Source organism: Panulirus ornatus, chromosome 56 (genome assembly GCF_036320965.1).
Source record: "Panulirus ornatus isolate Po-2019 chromosome 56, ASM3632096v1, whole genome shotgun sequence".
Taxonomy (NCBI): domain Eukaryota; kingdom Metazoa; phylum Arthropoda; class Malacostraca; order Decapoda; family Palinuridae; genus Panulirus; species Panulirus ornatus.
Window position 1 is genome coordinate 22,644,185 of NC_092279.1, and position 22,500 is coordinate 22,666,684.

At 42.6% G+C, this 22,500-nt stretch overlaps 1 protein-coding gene across 6 annotated transcripts in view; it reads right to left on the bottom strand.

Moving 5' to 3' along the window:
• Positions 1-22,500, bottom strand: part of Arms (Ankyrin repeat-rich membrane spanning) — a 640,646-nt gene that overhangs the window by 503,616 nt on the left and 114,530 nt on the right. For all 6 annotated transcript variants that reach the window (XM_071694089.1, XM_071694090.1, XM_071694085.1 and 3 more), the window contains exon 3: positions 16,368-16,411. The gene's annotated coding sequence lies outside the window, so the exon portion shown is untranslated. The remainder of the gene's footprint in view (positions 1-16,367; positions 16,412-22,500) is intronic.

Genomic DNA, 22,500 nt, shown 5'->3' on the forward strand with positions numbered 1-22,500 from the left:
TAGATAGATAGATAGATAGATAGATAGATAGATAGATAGATAGATAGATAGATAGATAGATAGATAGATAGATAGATAGATAGATAGATAGATAGATAGATAGATAGATAGATAGATAGATAGATAGATAGATAGATAGATAGATAGATAGATAGATAGATAGATAGATAGATAGATAGATAGATAGATAGATAGATAGATAGATAGATAGATAGATAGATAGATAGATAGATAGATAGATAGATAGATAGATAGATAGATAGATAGATAGATAGATAGATAGATAGATAGATAGATAGATAGATAGATAGATAGATAGATAGATAGATAGATAGATAGATAGATAGATAGATAGATAGATAGATAGATAGATAGATAGATAGATAGATAGATAGATAGATAGATAGATAGATAGATAGATAGATAGATAGATAGATAGATAGATAGATAGATAGATAGATAGATAGATAGATAGATAGATAGATAGATAGATAGATAGATAGATAGATAGATAGATAGATAGATAGATAGATAGATAGATAGATAGATAGATAGATAGATAGATAGATAGATAGATAGATAGATAGATAGATAGATAGATAGATAGATAGATAGATAGATAGATAGATAGATAGATAGATAGATAGATAGATAGATAGATAGATAGATAGATAGATAGATAGATAGATAGATAGATAGATAGATAGATAGATAGATAGATAGATAGATAGATAGATAGATAGATAGATAGATAGATAGATAGATAGATAGATAGATAGATAGATAGATAGATACATAATTGTATACAACTAGAGAAGATAAGATGAGAGTAAATTTCATTTTCTTATTCGTCCCTGATTATGTACGCAGTGTCTGATCGTCGTAAAAAAAAATGACTTTATGAATCTTTAATCAATGTTCAAGAGATATATAAACCATTCCCCGTCATTTCTATAAGTACCATAAGACTAAAGGACAAAAACAAAAATGAATCTGGAAACAAACTTATAAACGGCGTCCAAAACCGTATGGCGCCGTTTTCTATAATGCTCCTTTACGCTCAGGGGAGACTAGCCAAGTGGAGGACATACATGTAAAATCCGATGGATCCAGACGGCCGGGCCACCTGCCATCAGCGTGTCACCCAGCCACAACCCGTACTAAAAGCGTCAGTCATACACACAAGGGGCGAGTCCGTTCTAGGGTGACTGGGGAGATAACGCTCCGAACTCACCGTCATAATTATAGACTTTTTTATTTTTACGAACTCGTCATAATCATTGACTTACGAGACTTTTTTTTGGTCCTTTTTTTTTTCTGGTTGGTGTTGCAGAAGAATTCCGGTCGGGAGTTTGCTGGAAGGTCCTTGGGGGGTACGTGTATAATGTTAGGACTGAGGGTAGGAGTAGGAGGAAATGTACTGTACAAGGGTAAAGGATCCTACGCCTCAAACCCTAGCGTGTGATCCTTTGTAGAGTGAGGGAGGAGAATCCTAATCCCGTTGGGGCCACACACCCCACATCCCTTCATCTCTCGAACATTCTCTCCTTTCATACACAACTTCCCGAACTTCTGTAACACGCTGTCCATGTTCAGTAACTCATAATTCGGTTCACTCCGTTCATCCAGGGGATCATAAGCATATATGTTCTGCTTTACACACTTCCTAAGAAGGATTCTCGCTACATTTCGTGCTCTGGCCTCTGTTGTTGCATCTCGACATATGTCGAGGAATGTTTCACTGATACAATTAGGTCTCGTCTTACTCTTCTTTCTTCCTTCGTGGACGATCTTATGACCTCTTAACCTGTCCCTGTAACTCGGCTCTTGTGAGTCCTGGCGTCATCCTCCTCTGGATCTTCTTCTATTGGTTCGTTGCGCTTCTCTACGTGCGTTGACCAGACGTGAGGAGCCAACTGTAGTTTGCAGTTATCTGGGTTTTAGAACAGTTTACTGTTTTCTTAACCAATATACATGAATGCTATTCTAATATCTGCCCGCAGGCAGAGTGAGCGAGTGGGTGCGTTACGGAGAGAGAGCGCGAGTTTACACACTCGTGCTTGCCCCGTGTCTCCTGACCTTCTATATATATGTAACATGTCTAGAGTGAGTACACACACACACACACACACACACACCCTGAGCCATTATTCGACCCGCCCCGAGAACGTGATGTACACCTTTGAGTGGGGGGTGTGGAGCCGTTGCGCCCAGGATTCGAACCCAAAGGGGACCACCTCCAGGCAGGTCCAAGCTGACTTGACTCACTGTCAATAACGCCAATCACTTACACCACACCTGTGTGTGTGTGTGTGTGTGTGTGTGTGTGTGTGTGTGTGTGTGTGTGTGTGACCAGTCGTCAAGACTAAACACACCAGTGACAGCCCCTCTTCGTGGTATCATGTGTTCCACTGTCATTCACTGAGAAGCGAGCTGCTGGACAGAAACATTTTAATTTGTGTCCTTTTTCGTCATTCTGTGTAATACTGCACTTACCACCATCCATGTGGGGGATCGTAACGTACAGAAATGATCATGCCTAGCTCTTACCACGAAATGTACAAGATCAATATCATACTGAGTATATACATCACAGGCAAACACATTTATTCACCCTTCGAAATAATCTGCCTCTTTTCTGTTAAGCAAACAATCTTACCAAGTAAATGCAGCCAGACATTTAATACTACAAAGAAAACGGTCTCCTCCACCGCATATGTGGTGAGGGACTAAAGTGATTTGCCAATCATGTACGTTCACAACGCTCAGCCCTTCCTAAATATGGCCCGAAGGTGGCGAGAGTCGCGTGCCAGGTCAAACAGGCAAGTTGGGACTTCTTATCCACCTTTAACAAGTGGTGTGCTTCATCTCGGGGTCATCAACAAATACCGCACCCTAAGCTCACGAGGCAACTCCTTTTACAGCACGTCTCGCGATCGTAAATGAAATGAGACGGCTGACGCAAGTTTGACTTCGTGCAACACGGAAATCCAATGTTGCATTCTGGCAATGTATCAGCCATCCCTGTGAGAGAGAGAGAGAGAGAGAGAGAGAGAGAGAGAGAGGAACAGTGCATCTCAGCCCCCCTCAGAACACTTTACAAGATGGAGGTGTAGGCATATAAACAACATAACAGGGGTTATACTGGATCGTATATATCAATCCTTCACCATCTGTCGACAATCCGTCTTTTACTTGAAGACATCTAAGAGTCTTTTACTTGAAGACATCTAAGAGTCTTTTACTTGAAGACATCTAAGAATAATAATTACCTTTCCTTGACGGACATCCGGTTGGTCAAACGGCATTTCCCAGGCATCCTGCTGTTTGTTCGAGCGTCAGTGTGTTGAAACTGACTCGTAATAATCCAGTGTGTTCAATATCCAGGACTTGTACCCTAACGAGAAGGCCTTTCTCTCCCACTGACCTATGATGTTGATTTAAACAGACTTCGTTTTCTGTGCCATGCCTGTACTAGTCCTACTATTCCTAACTTTTAGGCTCGAGAAAATTAAATTGTAAAGCCATATATAATTCACACAAATATATATATATATATATATATATATATATATATATATATATATATATATATATATATATATATATATATATATATTGTCGCTGTCTCCCGCGTTTGCGAGGTAGCGCATATATATATATATATATATATATATATATATATATATATATATATATATATATATATATATATATATATATTTCTGCCTGCAGTCGTGGTTTACAGGTTATATGTATTTTGATCTAGGCTTTTGCTGAGATATACTGAAAAAGGATACTCAGCGTTGGCCACCTGTACGTTGAAATAGAAGTAATTCTAGCCTTACCCTTAACACTTGAGGAAGCTGTTCATCAAAACGACCAAACTGAACGACATTATTCAAGTGTAATTTATCAAGTTCTCTTAACATTCATAAAGGAGAGGAAATTAAGAGATTAAATACAATGGTTTTATAATTAATCATATCCGACTTAACATTAATGACTTACAAAAATACATATCAATAAATCAAGCTTAAAGAAAAATCTAAAGTAAATCTAAATCATAAGCGTAATAAATCTAAATTATATATAATCTAAATTTATAATCTAAATTATAAGTGTAAATCTAAATTAAATCTAAATTATAAGCGTAATAAATCTAAATCATATATAATCTAAATTTATAATCTAAATTATAAGCGTAAATCTAAATTAAATCTAAATTATAAACGTAATAAAAATGCAACAAACGACCATGTAACAATACCAAAACTAGATTACTAGTTCAAACGCCACCTCCCTCCAAAAAAAAAAATAATAATAACGTGATATAAATCAAATATCCACGGCTTATTGTCATATTACACAGCTTAGTGCTGATAATGGAAGCTTGATATAGCTTAATGCTGATAATCAAAGCTTAACAAGAAAGCTTAACGCTGATAATCAAAGCTTAACAAGAAAGCTTAACGCTGATAATCAAAGCTTAACAAGAAAGCTTAACGCTGATAATCAAAGCTTAACAAGAAAGCTTAACGCTGATAATCAAAGCTTAACAAGTTCAAGACTGACGTATGACAAAAGCTTAACAAATAAAAAAAAAATTGACGTAATAAAGCTTTACAAATGAACGCTTTACGCAATAAAGCTTAACTTAATGCCTGATGTATAACAAGTTAACAAATTAATGTTCGCCGTAACAAAGCTTAACGGATTAATGCCTGATATAATAAAGCTTAAAAAATTAATGCTAGACGTATTAAAGCTTAACAACTTAATAAAGCTTAACAAATTAATGCTGGACGTATTAAAGCTTAACAACTTAAATAAAGCTTAACAAATTAATGCTAGACGTATTAAAGCTTAACAACTTAATAAAGCTTAACAAATTAATGCTACACGTATTAAAGCTTAACAACTTAAATAAAGCTTAACAAATCAATGCTACACGTATTAAAGCTTAACAACTTAATAAAGCTTAACAAATTAATGCTACACGTATTAAAGCTTAACAACTTAAATAAAGCTTAACAAATCAATGCTACACGTATTAAAGCTTAACAACTTAATAAAGCTTAACAAATTAATGCTACACGTATAAAGCTTAACAACTTAAATAAAGCTTAACAAATCAATGCTACACGTATTAAAGCTTAACAACTTAATAAAGCTTAACAAATCAATGCTAGACGTATTAAAGCTTAACAACTTAAATAAAGCTTAACAAATTAATGCTAAACGTATTAAAGCTTAACAACTTAATAAAGCTTAACAAATCAATGCTAGACGTATTAAAGCTTAACAACTGAAATAAAGCTTAACAAATTAATGCTACACGTATTAAAGCTTAACAACTTAATAAAGCTTAACAAATTAATGCTAGACGTATTAAAGCTTAGCGGATTTAATGTCTGACCCAACACAGCTCAACAAATCAACTTCTGATGTATATAAACAAAAAATTACAATTAAACACCTGGCGCAATAAAGGGTCGACAAACTCATAAATGACAAACATAAATGAATGAATGAATAAAGCTGAACAGATAAACTGTCAGTTACACAACACAAATCCACACATCAGAACCTAACATGACTTTTCAACAAATAATAACTTCACGCCATACAACTTTTAACAACCCCGTACAGTGACGCCAGAAGCAGTTGTAGACAAAATAAACGCTAAGATAGCACACACACACACACACACACACACACACACACAAAGCAAGCTTACATGTAGAATGGGTCGAGAGAACTAGTCTATAAGCTTCTTGGACGAGAGGAAGCAAAACTCAGTCCTGTCCACACACACCACAACATGGCAACGTAAACAATACTCACCAGTTTCTTCATCGGCAGAGCCTCAACTTCCACAGCCTGATGTCATATATATATATATATATATATATATATATATATATATATATATATATATATATATATATATATATATATATATATATATATATTTCGTTTTCTTTCAAACTATTCGCCATTTCCCGTATTAGCGAGGTAGCGTTAAGAACAGAGGACTGGGCCTTTGAGGGAATACCCTCACCTGGCCCAATTCTCTGTTCCTTCTTTTGGAAAATTAAAAAAAAACGAGAGGGGAAGATTTCCAGCCCCCCGCTCCCTCCCCTTTTAGTCGCCTTCTACGACACGCAGGGAATACGTGGGAAGTATTCTTTCTCCCCTATCCCCAGGGATATATATATATATATATATATATATATATATATATATATATATATATATATATATATATATATATATATATATATATATATGTACATATTGGACAGTCGTGAAGAGAGATTCGCAGAGGAGGCAATAGGTGAAATGCTTCTTGCCGACGGTAATTTCTCCCAGCCACTGACCACCGTAACGCTGTACATCTCCGAACCAGTGACGACTGCCTTACCCCGGCGTACACCGTCCAGGCGAAGGGCGCACCACATCTCAAAGCACCACAGTCACGAGCAGTGCCAGGAAGACCGGTCACTTCCTCACACCACCGCCACCACCACCAACCACGAGCCGTGAGCACTCTACCCACCACCATATCACCACCATCAGTTACGCCACCACGCCGTCGTCATCCTCACCAACATCACCACCACCACCACCATCACCAACATCAAACACCATCATCACTAAACCCCACCATAATCTGCAACCCAAACATCACCACCATCATCACCACCACCACACCACCACCATCACCAACATCAACAGGGCACCACACATCAACGTCCTCCCAGGTCCACAAGTCACTCATCCATCGCCTTACTACTATATCAGTCCCTTGAGCACGACGGTGCGAGCCTGGAGCACGACGTTACGAGCCTGGAGCACGACGGTGCGACCCTGGAGCACGACGTTACGACCCTGGAGCACGACGTTACGACCCTGGAGCACGACGGTGCGACCCTGGAGCACGACGTTACGACCCTGGAGCACGACGTTACGACCCTGGAGCACGACGTTACGACCCTGGAGCACGACGGTACGACCCTGGAGCATGACGGTACGACCCTGTGGGTATGGGAACGTCTGTGTTCAGCTGAGAACACAGACTGCAGAGTACAAAGAACGCACAGAGTCGAGCTAGCGAGAATGATAATGATTCCAACACATCACCAGAGAAGCAATTTCTACGCGATCTTCGGAGATCCTTCTGGGTTCCCGGATCCCTTACTTAACAACACCGGACGTAATGACTGATGTGTGGTCGGGCGCCCCAGTGAGACCTCCGGCATGAGAGAGAGAGAGAGAGAGAGAGAGAGAGAGAGAGAGAGAGAGAGAGAGAGAGAGAGAGAGAGAGAGAGAGCCAGCCGGTGAGAATCTGGTAAAGATATGTACAAAATCATCAAGGGCTCTGCTTGATCGGAGCGTCTAACTGCAAGGCTTGGGTCATTCCTAGTTAAACGGACGCTTCGAATCCACGACGGAGTGAACACTGTCTGCGCCCTGAGTTAGTGACGTGTGTACACCTTTCTCAACTCATGCCGCACACTACGCCATCCCTCCCTCTCGACCATGCCGTTATCCTCAGCCAGTCACAAACGCCAAGGAAAGGTCCACTCAAAATGGCCTGTTGCTATTTGAATCTCGTACTGCGTTCCATCATGCCTGACGGTCGTACCCGTCTTGCTCTCGCGAGGGGTCGTACCGTCGTGTTCGAGGGTCGTAGTTTCGGTGGGTCAAGGGTCGTTCGAACCGTCGTGCTGAAGAGAGGTCGGCAAATTACCACTTATCGAAGAGTGTTGCGGGGCGAGTACAGACAGCACAAGGAGCTGCGCCGACTTGTGAATACTGAAAGCATGGACAGGAACCCGACCTTTATATATTTATCCCAAAGTCCTCACAACGGCACAGGAAACACACACACACACACACACACACACACACACACACACACACACACACACACACTGCACATCCTTTCAAATCTTTTAACTTGACTGATGACGAAGAGGGTGAACGGAACTCCGGTAGAGGCAGCGATGGGAAACCTTAGAAATAAAAACGTGAAGACCTTTAAAATACTAAACGATAGGAGAGAAGGTGTTCCACTCCCTTCCCATACCAGAGACAAACGGGTAATTACACAGATATATACAGACCTAGATTCCAGGAAAAAGACACGGCATCTAAGAAGACACAGAGCTCATCCACAGACAAAGGGGATGTTGTACACACAACCCTTCTGAGGGGTAACGGAGTTTCTGATGAGACTTTCACCAACCGGATTATCATTGCTGAAGACAACATTAGTAACAAGCAAGTTCTCACAGCAGGGTAATATGTTTTCTGTTCACTAGTGGTTCGTACCACCTACCAGCGGTTCGTATTACCCTATTACGAGAACCTGGTTAATATTCTTGTTATTCTTTCTTTTAATATTAATGTAGTTTTCAGCAATAATATTAATAATACGGTTAGGAAAAAGCCTTATCGGAAATTCTGTAACTTTTCAGGAGGGATGTGTTTACAATATCCCCTGTAAAGAGTGTGACCAGGTTTATATCAGTCAAACTGGTAAGGTTCTTAGTTATCAATTGGGGCAGAACAACACACAAATGGATAACGTCACGAATCCAAAGCACTATTCGTCCACCTCCAAGACTCTGGTCATCCTACTGACTGGAGCAGAGTTATCACGCACAGTAACTCAGTAATGGATGGAAATATTGCGGAGTCGTCTCTTACCAAGCATAGTAGAACTATCAATCAGTGAGTTACGAAATCTGTAGATGATTCATTTACACCACAATGAATAAATGCTTCATTTACAGGACAATGAATAAACGCTTCATTTACAGCACAATGAATAAATGCTTCATTTACAGGACAATGAATAAACGCTTCATTTACACCACAATGAATAAACGCTTCATTTACAGCACAATGAATAAATGCTTCATTTACACCACAATGAATAAATGCTTCATTTACAGAACAATGAAAAACTGAATCATTTACAACATTAAATCAGTCTTTTCCCCTCGAATGACCAGGGCTGTGACACTCCAGTCAATCTTTCCTGCTTTACGCCAGAGACATAAGCGACCATAGTCACGGAGCTGAGGTCCATCATGACCAGGTGCTGGGGGATGGGGACGTTCCGCGCAACGTCAACCAACCGCAGCGAAGTAACTAACCCCCCCCAAAAAAAAATCCCCACGAGGTTACCGATATGATGACCTTTGACCTCACGGGGGATGGGGGGGGGAAATTTTTCTTCATACGTTTGAACTGAAGGTAAACGGTGAATCTTGATGAAGATTCCGGACTTTTGAGACACTCTGTAGTCTTGCCTTCAGCTTATGAGTCCGAACTTTTTGAGACACCCTGTATATACAGCCTTGCCTTCAGCTTACGAGTCCGGACTTTTGAGACACCCTTGTAGCGTCGGCCTAAAAAAGGGGCAGGTTCTACAATTATTTACCTCGCTTTCCTGGAGTGTGCGACCCCCGGTGTAATTCACAAACTCGTATCTCCCCCGTGCAAGATTCACAACTTCATTAATTACTTGAAAACTAATTAGCGAATGGTCCATCAGATATGCCGCCCCCGCCTCCTTGCAACAGCTATCACAGTGTACCATCGACCAGACAGGAGACGATACAGAACCAGACAGGACAAGACACAGAACCAGGCAGGACAAGATACAGAACCAGACAAGAGATGATACAGAACCAGGCAGGACAAGATACAGAACCAGACAGGACAAGATACAGAACCAGACAGGACAAGATACAGAACCAGACAGGAGACGATACAGAACCAGGCAGGACAAGATACAGAACCAGGCAGGACAAGATACAGAACCAGACAAGAGATGATACAGAACCAGGCAGGACAAGATACAGAACCAGACAGGACAAGATACAGAACCAGGCAGGACAAGATACAGAACCAGGCAGGACAAGATATAGAACCAGACAGGACAAGATACAGAACCAGACAGGACAAGATACAGAACCAGACAGGACAAGACACAGAACCAGACAGCAGACGATACAGAACCAGACAGGACAAGACACAGAGCCAGACAGGAGACGATACAGAACCAGACAGGACAAGGTATAGAACCAGACAGGACAAGATACAGAACCAGGCAGGACAAGATACTGAACCAGACAGGACAAGATACAGAACCAGACAGGACAAGATACAGAACCAGACAGGACAAGATACAGAACCAGACTGGACAAGATACAGAACCAGACAGGACAAGATACAGAACCAGACAGGACAAGATACAGAACCAGACAGGACAAGATACAGAACCAGACAGGACAAGATACAGAACCAGACAGGACAAGATACTGAACCAGACAGGACAAGATACAGAACCAGACAGGACAAGATACAGAACCAGGCAGGACAAGATACAGAACCAGACAGGACAAGATACAGAACCAGGCAGGACAAGATACTGAACCAGACAGGACAAGATACAGAACCAGACAGGACAAGATACAGAACCAGACAGGACAAGATACTGAACCAGACAGGACAAGATACAGAACCAGACAGGACAAGATACAGAACCAGACAGGACAAGATACAGAACCAGACAGGACAAGACACAGAACCAGACAGGAGACGATACAGAACCAGACAGGACAAGACACAGAACCAGACATGAGACGATACAGAACCAGACAAGACAAGGTACAGAACCAGACAGGACAAGATACAGAACCAGACAGGACAAGATACAGAACCAGACAGGACAAGATACAGAACCAGACAGGAGACGATACAGAACCAGACAAGACAAGGTACAGAACCAGACAGGACAAGACACAGAACCAGACAGGACAAGATACAGAACCAGGCAGGACAAGATACTGAACCAGACAGGACAAGATACAGAACCAGACAGGACAAGATACAGAACCAGACAGGACAAGGTACAGAACCAGACAGGACAAGATACAGAAATCATCACTTCAAATCAAGACGAAACTATGGGGAGAAACACGCAACCTTCAACCTAAGCGACACAATGCCGCCCACGTACTGTACACCCGCCCACGTACTGTACAGCAGCTCGCTGCCAATGAAGGATGGGGTCTGATCCATTACACTACCACCATAAAGGTGTACATAATGGATCCGATCCTTTATACTACCATTTAGGCGAAACATAACGCGCTTCGCTGAGAGAGAGAGAGAGAGAGAGAGAGAGAGAGAGAGAGAGAGAGAGAGAGAGAGAGAGAGAGAGAGAGAGAAACGTCAAAAACATTCAGCCTCAGAGTAGCTAACACTCGGTCCCGAAGGCCACGATCACGTGAGCCGCATTCTTGTCCAGACCAGTTGACATCCGCTGGAACTCCACGGGAGGATGACGCCGTAACAGCGTTATGGCCGGTGCTCTGAGCGAGGTAAAAAGCGAGCTGGTACACCCCAAGCTCCTCTCCTCAGCCGTGGTGCCCTTTTGTCTCTCTCTCCCTTCCTCTCATCTTAGGCGGCTGCACACACACACACAAGTAACGTTAGCGAAAGGGCTGAACTGGCAGTGCTGGTTCGTCGCTCGACGACCTTTAGCGGTTCCGGCTATTCCAGCTCTGGACCACAGAAGGGTTTGGGGCTTCCCCGCTACGTCCACGTATCCTCGTCCTCAACTGGGTGTGAGGGTTACGTTCTAAAATACCGAAGGAGACAAAAAAATATTGCTTTCTACAACGAGTCCTTACAGTACATGTGTCCTTGGAGTACAATGTGATCTTGTACTTTAGTATATATCTTTATACCCCTGTCTGTTACCTGCTAATGCATAATTCATCTAATTATGGTATTCTCTTTCTTGATAATGCACATAAAGTGGTTATCATCTAATTATAGTTATTCTCTTTCTTGATAATGCACATAAAGTGGTTAAGGGTAAACAACTGGGGGCTTGGATGTGAGTGGTATGGACGCTCCCGTTTCAGTGTCGTGTTCACGACGAGTGGCGAGCTCCGGGATGTGTTCTAACAAGGCCTCTGTTCCGTACCCTCCCGAACGCGACCTCGCCAACGATGTAGAAGCAATCACGAACACGACAGACAAAAAGAGAAAAACTCTTGGATGAAATAGTAACCAAAAGGGTGTGAGTGTTCCATGGGTCCCCCTTGTGTTGCCTAGAGTGGAGCAGAGCTATTAGGGGTGAATTAAGGAGCGGGTCGAAACCCTAGTGTTCTAAAAGTTATCACAAACGTAGACACTACGATCCAACGCCAGTCATGAGCCAAGGTTGAAGTTGCGAACGAACACATTCCCGCGAGTGGCGTAACTTACGGGAAAAAAAAAAAAAATGTCCAAACCTGAGTCAGGAGCAATATGCCATCGAAATCTCACATGTCGGGGACACAACCACATACGTAGGTCCACGGCGAGACGCGTCTGGCCCTTCAGTGAGGCAAAGGCGCGACACCCGAGGTGGACCCCGTTCACAGCGGTCCCTGGAGGTGTTGATCCGCCGCTCAGGTCGCATGACCGTCTCCTGGCACGGTCAGGTACGGTAGGAGTCTCTCGAAGCCGTGGTCGCCGACAGCAGCGCATCTCTCGCCATCAAGCCTGTTAACTACGACTGTAGTGCCGTAGCCAGTGAAGGGGGTCACGACGGGTCATTGTTCACCTATCTCCTCCCTCCTCCTCTCCCTCTCCCTCTTGGCTGGAGACACGTCCCATCTCTTTACGGTGGCCAAAAGATGGTTCTCACTGACGAGAGAAAATGTCCTTTCCTGATTGGTCAGAATTAAGAGAATACATGACCAATGGCCGTCATTCGAGCTGCATCATCAAACCACAACATTCTGTCGGTCAAGCGCCAGACATCTCTCGCTTCTGAAACCGTTTTAAGAACTTGGGAAACATTATGGTAAGTGTTTCCAGCGACTACGGACAGAGAACTCACTAACGTTAAAATAGAACACGACTCAGGGCAAAGTAGGATATGACTCATGAGTTGAGTCACGTTCCTTGGGAGAGAGAGAGAGAGAGAGAGAGAGAGAGAGAGAGAGAGAGAGAGAGAGAGAGAGAGAGAGAGAGAGAGAGTCCTAAACACGTGGGGTCTCCATATGGCTACCTGTCCACTCTCTCTCTCTCTCTCTCTCTCCCCACCACACACAGTTTCCAGATAAACGTTCCTCGCGCTTCCCTCTATACTCACGACTCGAACCAGCAGCCTCGGGCACACAGTGAGGACCATCTGAACCACAATATACACTGGGTGGGAAAAAAAAAAATCCCCAAAAAGCAAGGGTCATTTCTGATACAACCCTAAAAAAAAAAGATGAGGGGGAGGAAAAAAAAAACCCATTTTCTATCGCCTTCATTTTCTATCGCCTTCATTTTCTATCGCCTTCATTTTCTATCGCCTTCTCAAATATATACAAAGGAGGGAGGGTAAGGGGAAGAAGGTACCACACACATAACTACAAAGAAAACGTGTGTCCGCAACATCCCTGAGGGGGGGCGACTCCTCTGGTCTTGGGAGATATCAGGGATCAACCCTGGGTAGAAATTTAAGTACTCGCTGGACGTGTATTTAGAGAGTGTTCATGATCTGCCACAAGTTGTGGAGGGTACGTCGTCACCCTGCGGGCCGCGGCCTCAAACGGGTAGCTGGATCATCGGGGGGAGGAGGAGGAGGAGGAAGAGGAGGAGGAGGAGGAGGAGGAGGAGGATGCCGCGTCTCCCAGACCGACTGGTGAAGGAAGGGGAAGACGAGACTTTGGAATCGACCTGAGGTGTACCAAAGGTCAGGTGTACGTAAGTTAAGGTAAGGTATACATAATGAAAGGCAAGGTATACATAATGAAAGGCAAGGTATACATAATGAAAGGCAAGGTATACATAATGAAAGGCAAGGTATACATAATGAAAGGCAAGGTATACATAATGAAAGGTAAAATATACATAATGAAAGGTAAGGTATACATAATGAAAGGTAAGGTATACATACTGTAAGGTGTCCGTAAATCGACCTGAGGTGTACCGAAGGTCAGGTGTACGTAAGTTAAGGTAAGGTATACATAATGAAAGGCAAGGTATACATAATGAAAGGCAAGGTATACATATGAAAGGTAAGGTATACATAATGAAAGGTAAGGTATACATAATGTAAGGTAAGGTATACATAATGTAAGGTGTCCGTAATATCAGGTATACATACTATTGGGTTTAAAGTTTTGTCCGGTGCAAGTAATGCAAGGTATGCATAATGTATACGTATTATCTGGTGTACATAATGCAAGTTATACATAATGTAAAGTGCACGTATAGTCTAGAGTACATAATGCAAGGTATACATAAGGTATACGTTTTTTCTGACGTACATAATGTAAGGCGTACATAAAGTGAGGTATACGTAAGGTAACATCTACGTTGAGGCTTACGTAAGGTAACATCTACGTTGAGGTACACGTATTATCATTCATACGTAAGGTAACGTCTACGTTATTAACGTATACTTAAGGTAAGGCATGCGTGCTGCAAGGCATACACAATTTAAGGTAAAGACCCACAGAAGGTTGAGCATACTCAAGATAAGGTATATCTACGATATATATAAGGTAAGGTATGTGCATGTGAATATATATATATATATATATATATATATATATATATATATATATATATATATATATATATATATATATATATATATATATATAAGATATGTGTAATACAAGGTATATGTCCGGTATTATATATGCAAGGTAAGGTAAACATAAGGTAACACATACACACACACACACACACACACACACACACACACACATTAAACTGAAGGGGAGGCAAAAGATATGTGTGCAGTCTGCATCCATCCCCCCCTCACCCAAAACTCTCCACCGTGTATTCCACAGAACGATCCCCAGGGAAGGTGTGCCTGGCTTTAACCCATACGTGCCCATGCATAAATACCAGCATGGTTAACATGTAATCTGTTGTTGGTGTATGCGATTCAGAAAAATGTTTCCGCGATCAACAGGCAGTCTCCAGGGTCATCACCGCTCAGTACATATCTCCGTGAGTCCATCGAGCTTCCCCTGTGCTGGGAAAACGCCGACGACCAGAATTACGGTCATTGAATCTGAACACTAATTCTATCCGCTACGTCTTAAGCTTCGGGCAGCTGGTACCTGATCTTGATCGACCCAGACCACAAAAAGAAAAGCAGATCCTCGCTTGGTCTTCAGGTTATACACACAGGACACGTCGGCTGGGAGGAGAAGGAGGAGGTGGAGGAGGAGGAGGAGGAGGAGGAAGAGGAGGAGGAGGAGGCTTCGCTCTGGACGTGACTCCCGGCGTGCGAGACCCGTGGCTATACATCCCCCGCCCGTCTCTCCTCCTCCCGTGTGGACCAACGTGGAGGGCTACCGGGCCAGCGCCAGCCTCACACCTGACATGGGAACCACCAGAGGGAGGGAGGGGAATCGGTCCAACGCCTGCCTTAGACCTGACATAGTGGACCACCAAGAGGGGCTATCGGTCCACCAAACGCCAGGGACTGGTATGGACCAGAGGTCAAACTCCACAACCAAAGAGTCGGAAGGTTTAAACACCAGGGCGACGCGACGACGAGGGAGAGACAACACACTGAACCCCCGAATATTCCCAGCACTGCTGAAAAGCCATCTGGCCAGACATCGTACCGCCACACGTCAGCAGCTTCGCAATGCCACGTCCAAATGGCTGGGGAATGAAGCCATCATGACTGGAAGTGGAAGGGCGGAGTGATGAAACACAAGACTAAGCACGGAACGCCCATATTCTTCAACGTTCCACCGCACGAGTTTCCTCAGAGATAATAACATGAGTAAACTTCGGACTCAATCTGTTCACATACGCCAGGGGTCGTCCGGGTGTCCGCCCAGTGTACCGCCAGACAGACTCATTGATCAATACCGAAGGTGATCAATACAGATCAGAAACCATGTACGGAAATAATTAGACACACGTTTATCATTTTTCACATGCTAATAAATTAACCTTTAAAAGGTTCAGATACCTCTAAGTATTCATTACACAACAAGTGTTTATGCATTGTGTATACATAACACATACTGGGGAAAATACAGACAAACTACATGATTACAGAGTTACAGCTCATTAGACGATAATCATGTTTTCACACCCGCCTCATAATCTCCCTCAGGCCCTTCCTCATTCCTAACCCATTAAGCCCCATTATCGCCTCTCACTCTATCCGACACACACACACACACACCAAGATTATGAGAAACCGGATCAATGAGGAAAACTATCTCATCCTAATCTTGTATCTTTATGACGGACGACAAGTGAAGACGACCTACCTCCCTAACAACCAAACTACACCAAGATATGGCGAGACTTACCTGATGTCTGAAGCAGCTGGGAGTGGCTGCTCACCCCGTTGGTTCTGTGGACAAAAAGAGAAGAAAACAGACATTAAAATCTCGCACGGCTGCACTCTACAGACATGAGACATAGTGTAACGACTTTAACCCATCAGACATGAGACACAATATAATGACTTTAACCCATCAGACATGAGACACAATATAATGACTTTAACCCATCAGACATGAGACACAATATAATGACTTTAACCCATCAGACATGAGACACAATACAATGACTTTAACCCATCAGACATGAGACACAATACAATGACTTTAACCCGTCAGACATGAGACATTGTGCAATGACTTTAACCTGTCAGACAATGAGACGTAGTATAATGAACTCGTCAGACAATGAGACATTGTACAATGACTTTAACCCGTCAGACATGAGACACTGTACAATCACTTTAACCCGTCAGACATGAGACATTATACAATCACTCTAACCCGTTAAACTTACCTTAATGTGTTCCAGGAATTTATGATAAAGCTTCAATTGTGGTAATCAATACAGTTCAGTCTTTTTCATCTGGTGAGATCATGTTTTCTAAAACACGAACGTTACGACGAACACTTTACTTTCTTCTATAATTTTCAGTAAACTATAAACCTCACCCCATTCAGTACTGTACGGTACTATATACTGCACTGTACTGTCGTGCATCGCCGTGCTCAAGGATTGCACCGTCAGCTTTTCAAAAACCGTTCCGACGTACTCGAAATATATATCTTTCACTGACACTGTCAATACAAAGTACACTTAAAACTACAACCGCTTGCTCATAAACCACCGTAAACAAGTAACAATATCGGTAAAAAAAAATAATTAATATACTTCAACCTTTATTCTTCAGTTAATTGAAAATTAAACAAACAGATCTGGGTGATAATATGAGCAAATGAAAAATTAACGCCATGAAGAAATACTTTCACCTCACCTTTTGCTATAGTTACCCCCAAAACCTAATCTGTTCTCTACGTTATCACGCTTCAATGAAAACGAGTTAATACTTATTATTTTGCTTTCGTTACCCTTATAATCCGACCTATTCTCTCCTCAATCCCACTCTTCAAAGAAAACGAACTATCAATACAAATGTGTCCACAACAATATCATTCCATCAATGGTTTGGTTTGGGTTAACTTAAGTATATATATCCCAAGAAAAGCACATACAGTATCTAAAAAAAAATACTTGTTTCCCATGTAGTCCTCACAGTACATTCATAACGAAGAACGGTAAAATATAAAGAATACCAGCGATTACTGAAATACACGTTAAGTACAATATACAATGATTTCATGACTAAAAAAAAACTAATACCGAAAAACTGAGCTGGGTTACTAGCACCGACGTAGAAAAAACTTAGAATTTAGATACACAGACATCATGGCCAGTACTATTTGATGCTATTACACACTTATTATGAAGAGTGAGTCTTACCACTCGCATTGCCCTGTGGTAATTACCGCCCCGTTTCCGAGGAGGGTGATTACAAACCCTTGAATTGCCCCTATTCTAACACCAACTCACGGGCCGATGTGTGCGAGAGAGAGAGAGAGAGAGAGAGAGAGAGAGAGAGAGAGAGAGAGAGAGAGAGAGAGAGAGAGAGATGCACCCTTCGCCCCTAACTTGGTTACGGCTCCCACCCACCGTTTATCGCCTTGTAAGAACTCGTGAACGCAAATTGTGTATCGCACTGTTGCCAGCTTGAACAACAGCGATCCTGGTGGAATATGCTAATATATATATATATATATATATATATATATATATATATATATATATATATATATATATATACACACGAATAAAGTGCATATGAACACGCACCTTCGTAGAACATACAAACATAGAACAAATGATGGTGAAATTGAAACTTCTGTCACGTGTTATGTCATAAGTATATTACTGCTTTTCAATAATTACATCCGCTGTAACTCCCCTCTCCCCCCTTAACACACACACACACACACACACACACACACACACACACACACACCGACACACGCACGCACACTCACTCACTCATTTACACTCACGCACACACACTAATGTGGCAGGTAATCCTTGTCCCCCAAACAGGCAAATGACAAGGCCAGCATTCTCCAGCAACACGACCCCCCACCCGCCGCGGAATTAATGCATTCCCGAATTACGAATAAACAGCGCTCGGGAGCCATTCATTTAAACTTGAACATCGCCAGCGTATGCATGTATAATCGCCCTCCTCCTCCTCCTCCCTCCTCCCCGCTACGGCGGCGCCTTGGCCAGGAGGGAAAGGATCGGGGAGGATTTCGCCAGGAGGGAGTAACTGTAAGACCCACATCGCCTTCGGGGTCACACCAACAGATCCCAGGTTCGGGGTCCTCATTTAGCTATTGGGATTCCCGGCTTCGAATTACAAGAGGCTCTCCAGTGCGAGGACGCAAGTGGGGGAGGCAAATTAGAGTCTCGTCTCCACGATGCATAACGAAGATCTGCCCCAAGTCTCAACTGGAGGATTTTCTGAACCTGGCCTTGTAACAGCGCCTCTCAAGCGCCCTTACCAATGAACTTCAAATGAGCTGGAGACGTCTGAGGGATCTGCAGATCCTGTGGTAATAATCTCTTAGGGATCCTATGACCTGGAGACGTTGGAAGGACCTCCAGATCCTGCGTTAATAACGTTCTGGGGGATCCTCCTTCGAGACAAGGGAAGAAATACAATGATGATACTATTCAAGGCACCAATTCTTTCCCGAATTGAATATATTGTTACGTTCTAACATCATCCCCACAAAGGCGGGTCAAACTGCGGTTTTAGAAAGTGTCCAGCGATCGTTCACAGCTCATGATCACTGTGGCAAAGGAACTAAACTACTGGGCACGATCGAAATCAATGACGCTGTACTCCCTCGAGCGCAGACGTTTGTGGTATATCGTCATATACCGAATATATCCTAGAGGGTATGGTATACCCGATCTACATTCGAAAATAACATCTTACTGGCACCACAGCTATGGATGACTTGTTTCAATTCTACCTTTGGAAACGGGCGATATACACGAAAAGAGAGAACACCTTAAACATCCGGAGCCCAAGACTCTTCAACACCCTGCCATCCACCATCAGGAACAGCATGGGGGGGGATACACGGTAGAGAAGTTCAAGAGTGCACTGGACAAGTACCTACTAAATGTACCAGGCCAGCCAGGCTGTTGGGGCTATGTGTAGGCCTGCGGGTTGCAGAGGCGAAGACCTACGAAGACCCACCGAGGTATATAACCTACCCAACACGCAAATGGGATATAAACCAACGACCAAACACGCTAGTAAAGAGGGACATAAACCATCTCGTAATCACTAACACACTCGAAACATTCATCGTATATGTATACACACAATCAAAACAAACAATAATAATAATAAGAGATATACTTTTATAGTTGCTGTGCTCATTCCTCCATTCCCTCCCCACTCCACTGAACTCGATATACCGACGACGACTCACATTCGCATCTCGCGAAAACGAGCGACGGTCATGAAATGGACGGAGACACACACACACACACGAAGGATCTACAGTAATGGAAACCACCACCCGCCACCGACACACCCACTACCAAAACTGCTACCACCACACTCACACACACACACACACACACACACGCCCCGAACACCTGTCTGTAATTGGGCCACCACTCTACCTTTACATGTGTTTCTAAGCATTTGCCCGTCGACCCCATTAGACGTTACCGCGTCCAGCCACCTGCGCCTGAAACACCTAACACGTCTGACTAAATCTCCTCGCACGTGTGTTATGATACGAAAGATAATGATGCTGATAAGAATAGTCTTTCCTTATCTAAGCCGAAGTGGAATTACTTAAGTAATTAATTATATTTGGTCACACCCGGATTATCTAGACCTTATAAATGAACGTAATTTTAATCATCTAAAATTATATCTCTATCTCTCCTCCCGAGAGACCAGGCAATATTCCAAGCTGGTTCCACGGTCGTATTTCCATATCGCACACATCAATGACTTCCTCAACAGCAAAGGATCACCCCGACCCCACCTCACACATGGCCTGCCGCGCATACCTACCCCACACGCCCTCCGGTCAGTCACCACCTTAAAGAGGCGGTCCCCAGCCAGTGGTACAGGTGGCATCGCTACTGGTACACGTGTGTACCCCTAGTGGTACGCAAGTCCCGCTAGCGGTTCGCCTTATGTGGCGTCCGTCGCAGACATCACGAACGTAAATAATACAAAAATAAATAAAGAAATATATATATATATATATATATATATATATATATATATATATATATATATATATATATATATACATATATATTCCTATGAGTCCACGGGGAAAATGAAACACGATAAGTTCCCAAGTGCACTTTCGTGTAATAATCACATCAGAGACAAAAGAGAGAAATAAAAGTCAGCTGATATACATCGAAGAGACGAAGCTAGGACGCCTTATATACACACACACACACACACACTATATATATATATATATATATATATATATATATATATATATATATATATATATATATAGATAGATAGATAGATAGATAGATAGATAGATAGATAGATAGATAGATATAGATAGATAGATAGATAGATAGATAGACCATAATGAAGACCGTTGGGCCATAAACCTCAACACACATTTGCCTCTCTAACGCCGTATATGAAGGACGTATCCCAGCATTTCACTGATACTCTAGAGGCATTATCATCAAACACCAAAGTGAAGTGAGAAAGACAGGATAGAGTTACGTCTTGACCCACAACCATTTTACGACCCTAATTCTACAAGAACACATCCTGATGGAAGTATCCAAAAACACCAGTGGCTACATTATGCCACTATCACCCGTGGCACCACACAGCCTTTAATGCCAGTGGCAGCACTGTACCATAAAAAAAAAAACAGTGGCATCATACCACCTTTAACACTAGTAGTAGCATACCACCTTTAACACTAGTGGCAGCATACTACCCCTAGCACAAACAGCAGCATACTACCTTTAACACCAGTGGCATCATGCTATTTCCAACACCCACAACAGCATGCTAACTTTAACACCAGTGGCAGAATTGTACCTTTAACACTAGGAGTAGCATACCATCTTGAACACCAGTGGCAGCATACTACCTTTAACATAGGTGTCAGCATACCCTCTTTAATGTTAGTGGGAGCATACTACCTTCAACATCAGTGACATCATACCACTTATATCACTAGTGGCAGCATACAGCTTTTTAACAGCAGTGGCAGCATATGACGTTTAACAGCAGTGGCAGCATATAACGTTTAACACCAGTAGCAGCATATAACGTTTAACAGCAGTGGCAGCATATAACGTTTAACACCAGTGGCAGCATATAACATTTAACAGTAGCGGCAGCATATAACGTTTAGCACCAGTGGCAGCATATAACGTTTAACACCAGTGGCAGCATATAACGTTTAACACCAGTGGCAGCATATAACGTTTAACACCAGTGGCAGCATATAACGTTTAACACCAGTGACAGCATATAACGTTTAACAGCAGTGGCAGCATTTAACGTTTAACAACAGTGGCAGCATATAACGTTTAACAACAGTGGCAGCATATAACGTTTAACACCAGTGGCAGCATGGCACCTCAGGGCCTCCCGATGACAGCCTTGCTGACACTTTAACCGAGCACCAGCTGTCATGTCTCCAAGGGCGTGTCATGGGAGATGACACACACTCAGGAATACTTCACCGCCTCCACCACCTCTGTCAGATGGTGCGGACAACCCATGCAAGAGTCCAGTACCAGCTGTCACCGCCTGTAACAGATGGTATAACACCCTCATCCAAATGCCTACAACCAAGTGTCAACCACCTGCAGGAACAGATAGTATAACACCCTCATCTAACATATAACACCCTCATCTAACACATAACACCCTCATCTAACATTTAACACCCTCATCTAACACATAACACCTTCATCTAACATATAACACTCTCATCTAATATATAACACCCTCATCTAACATATAACACCCTCATCTAACATATAACACCCTCATCTAACATATAACACCCTCATCTA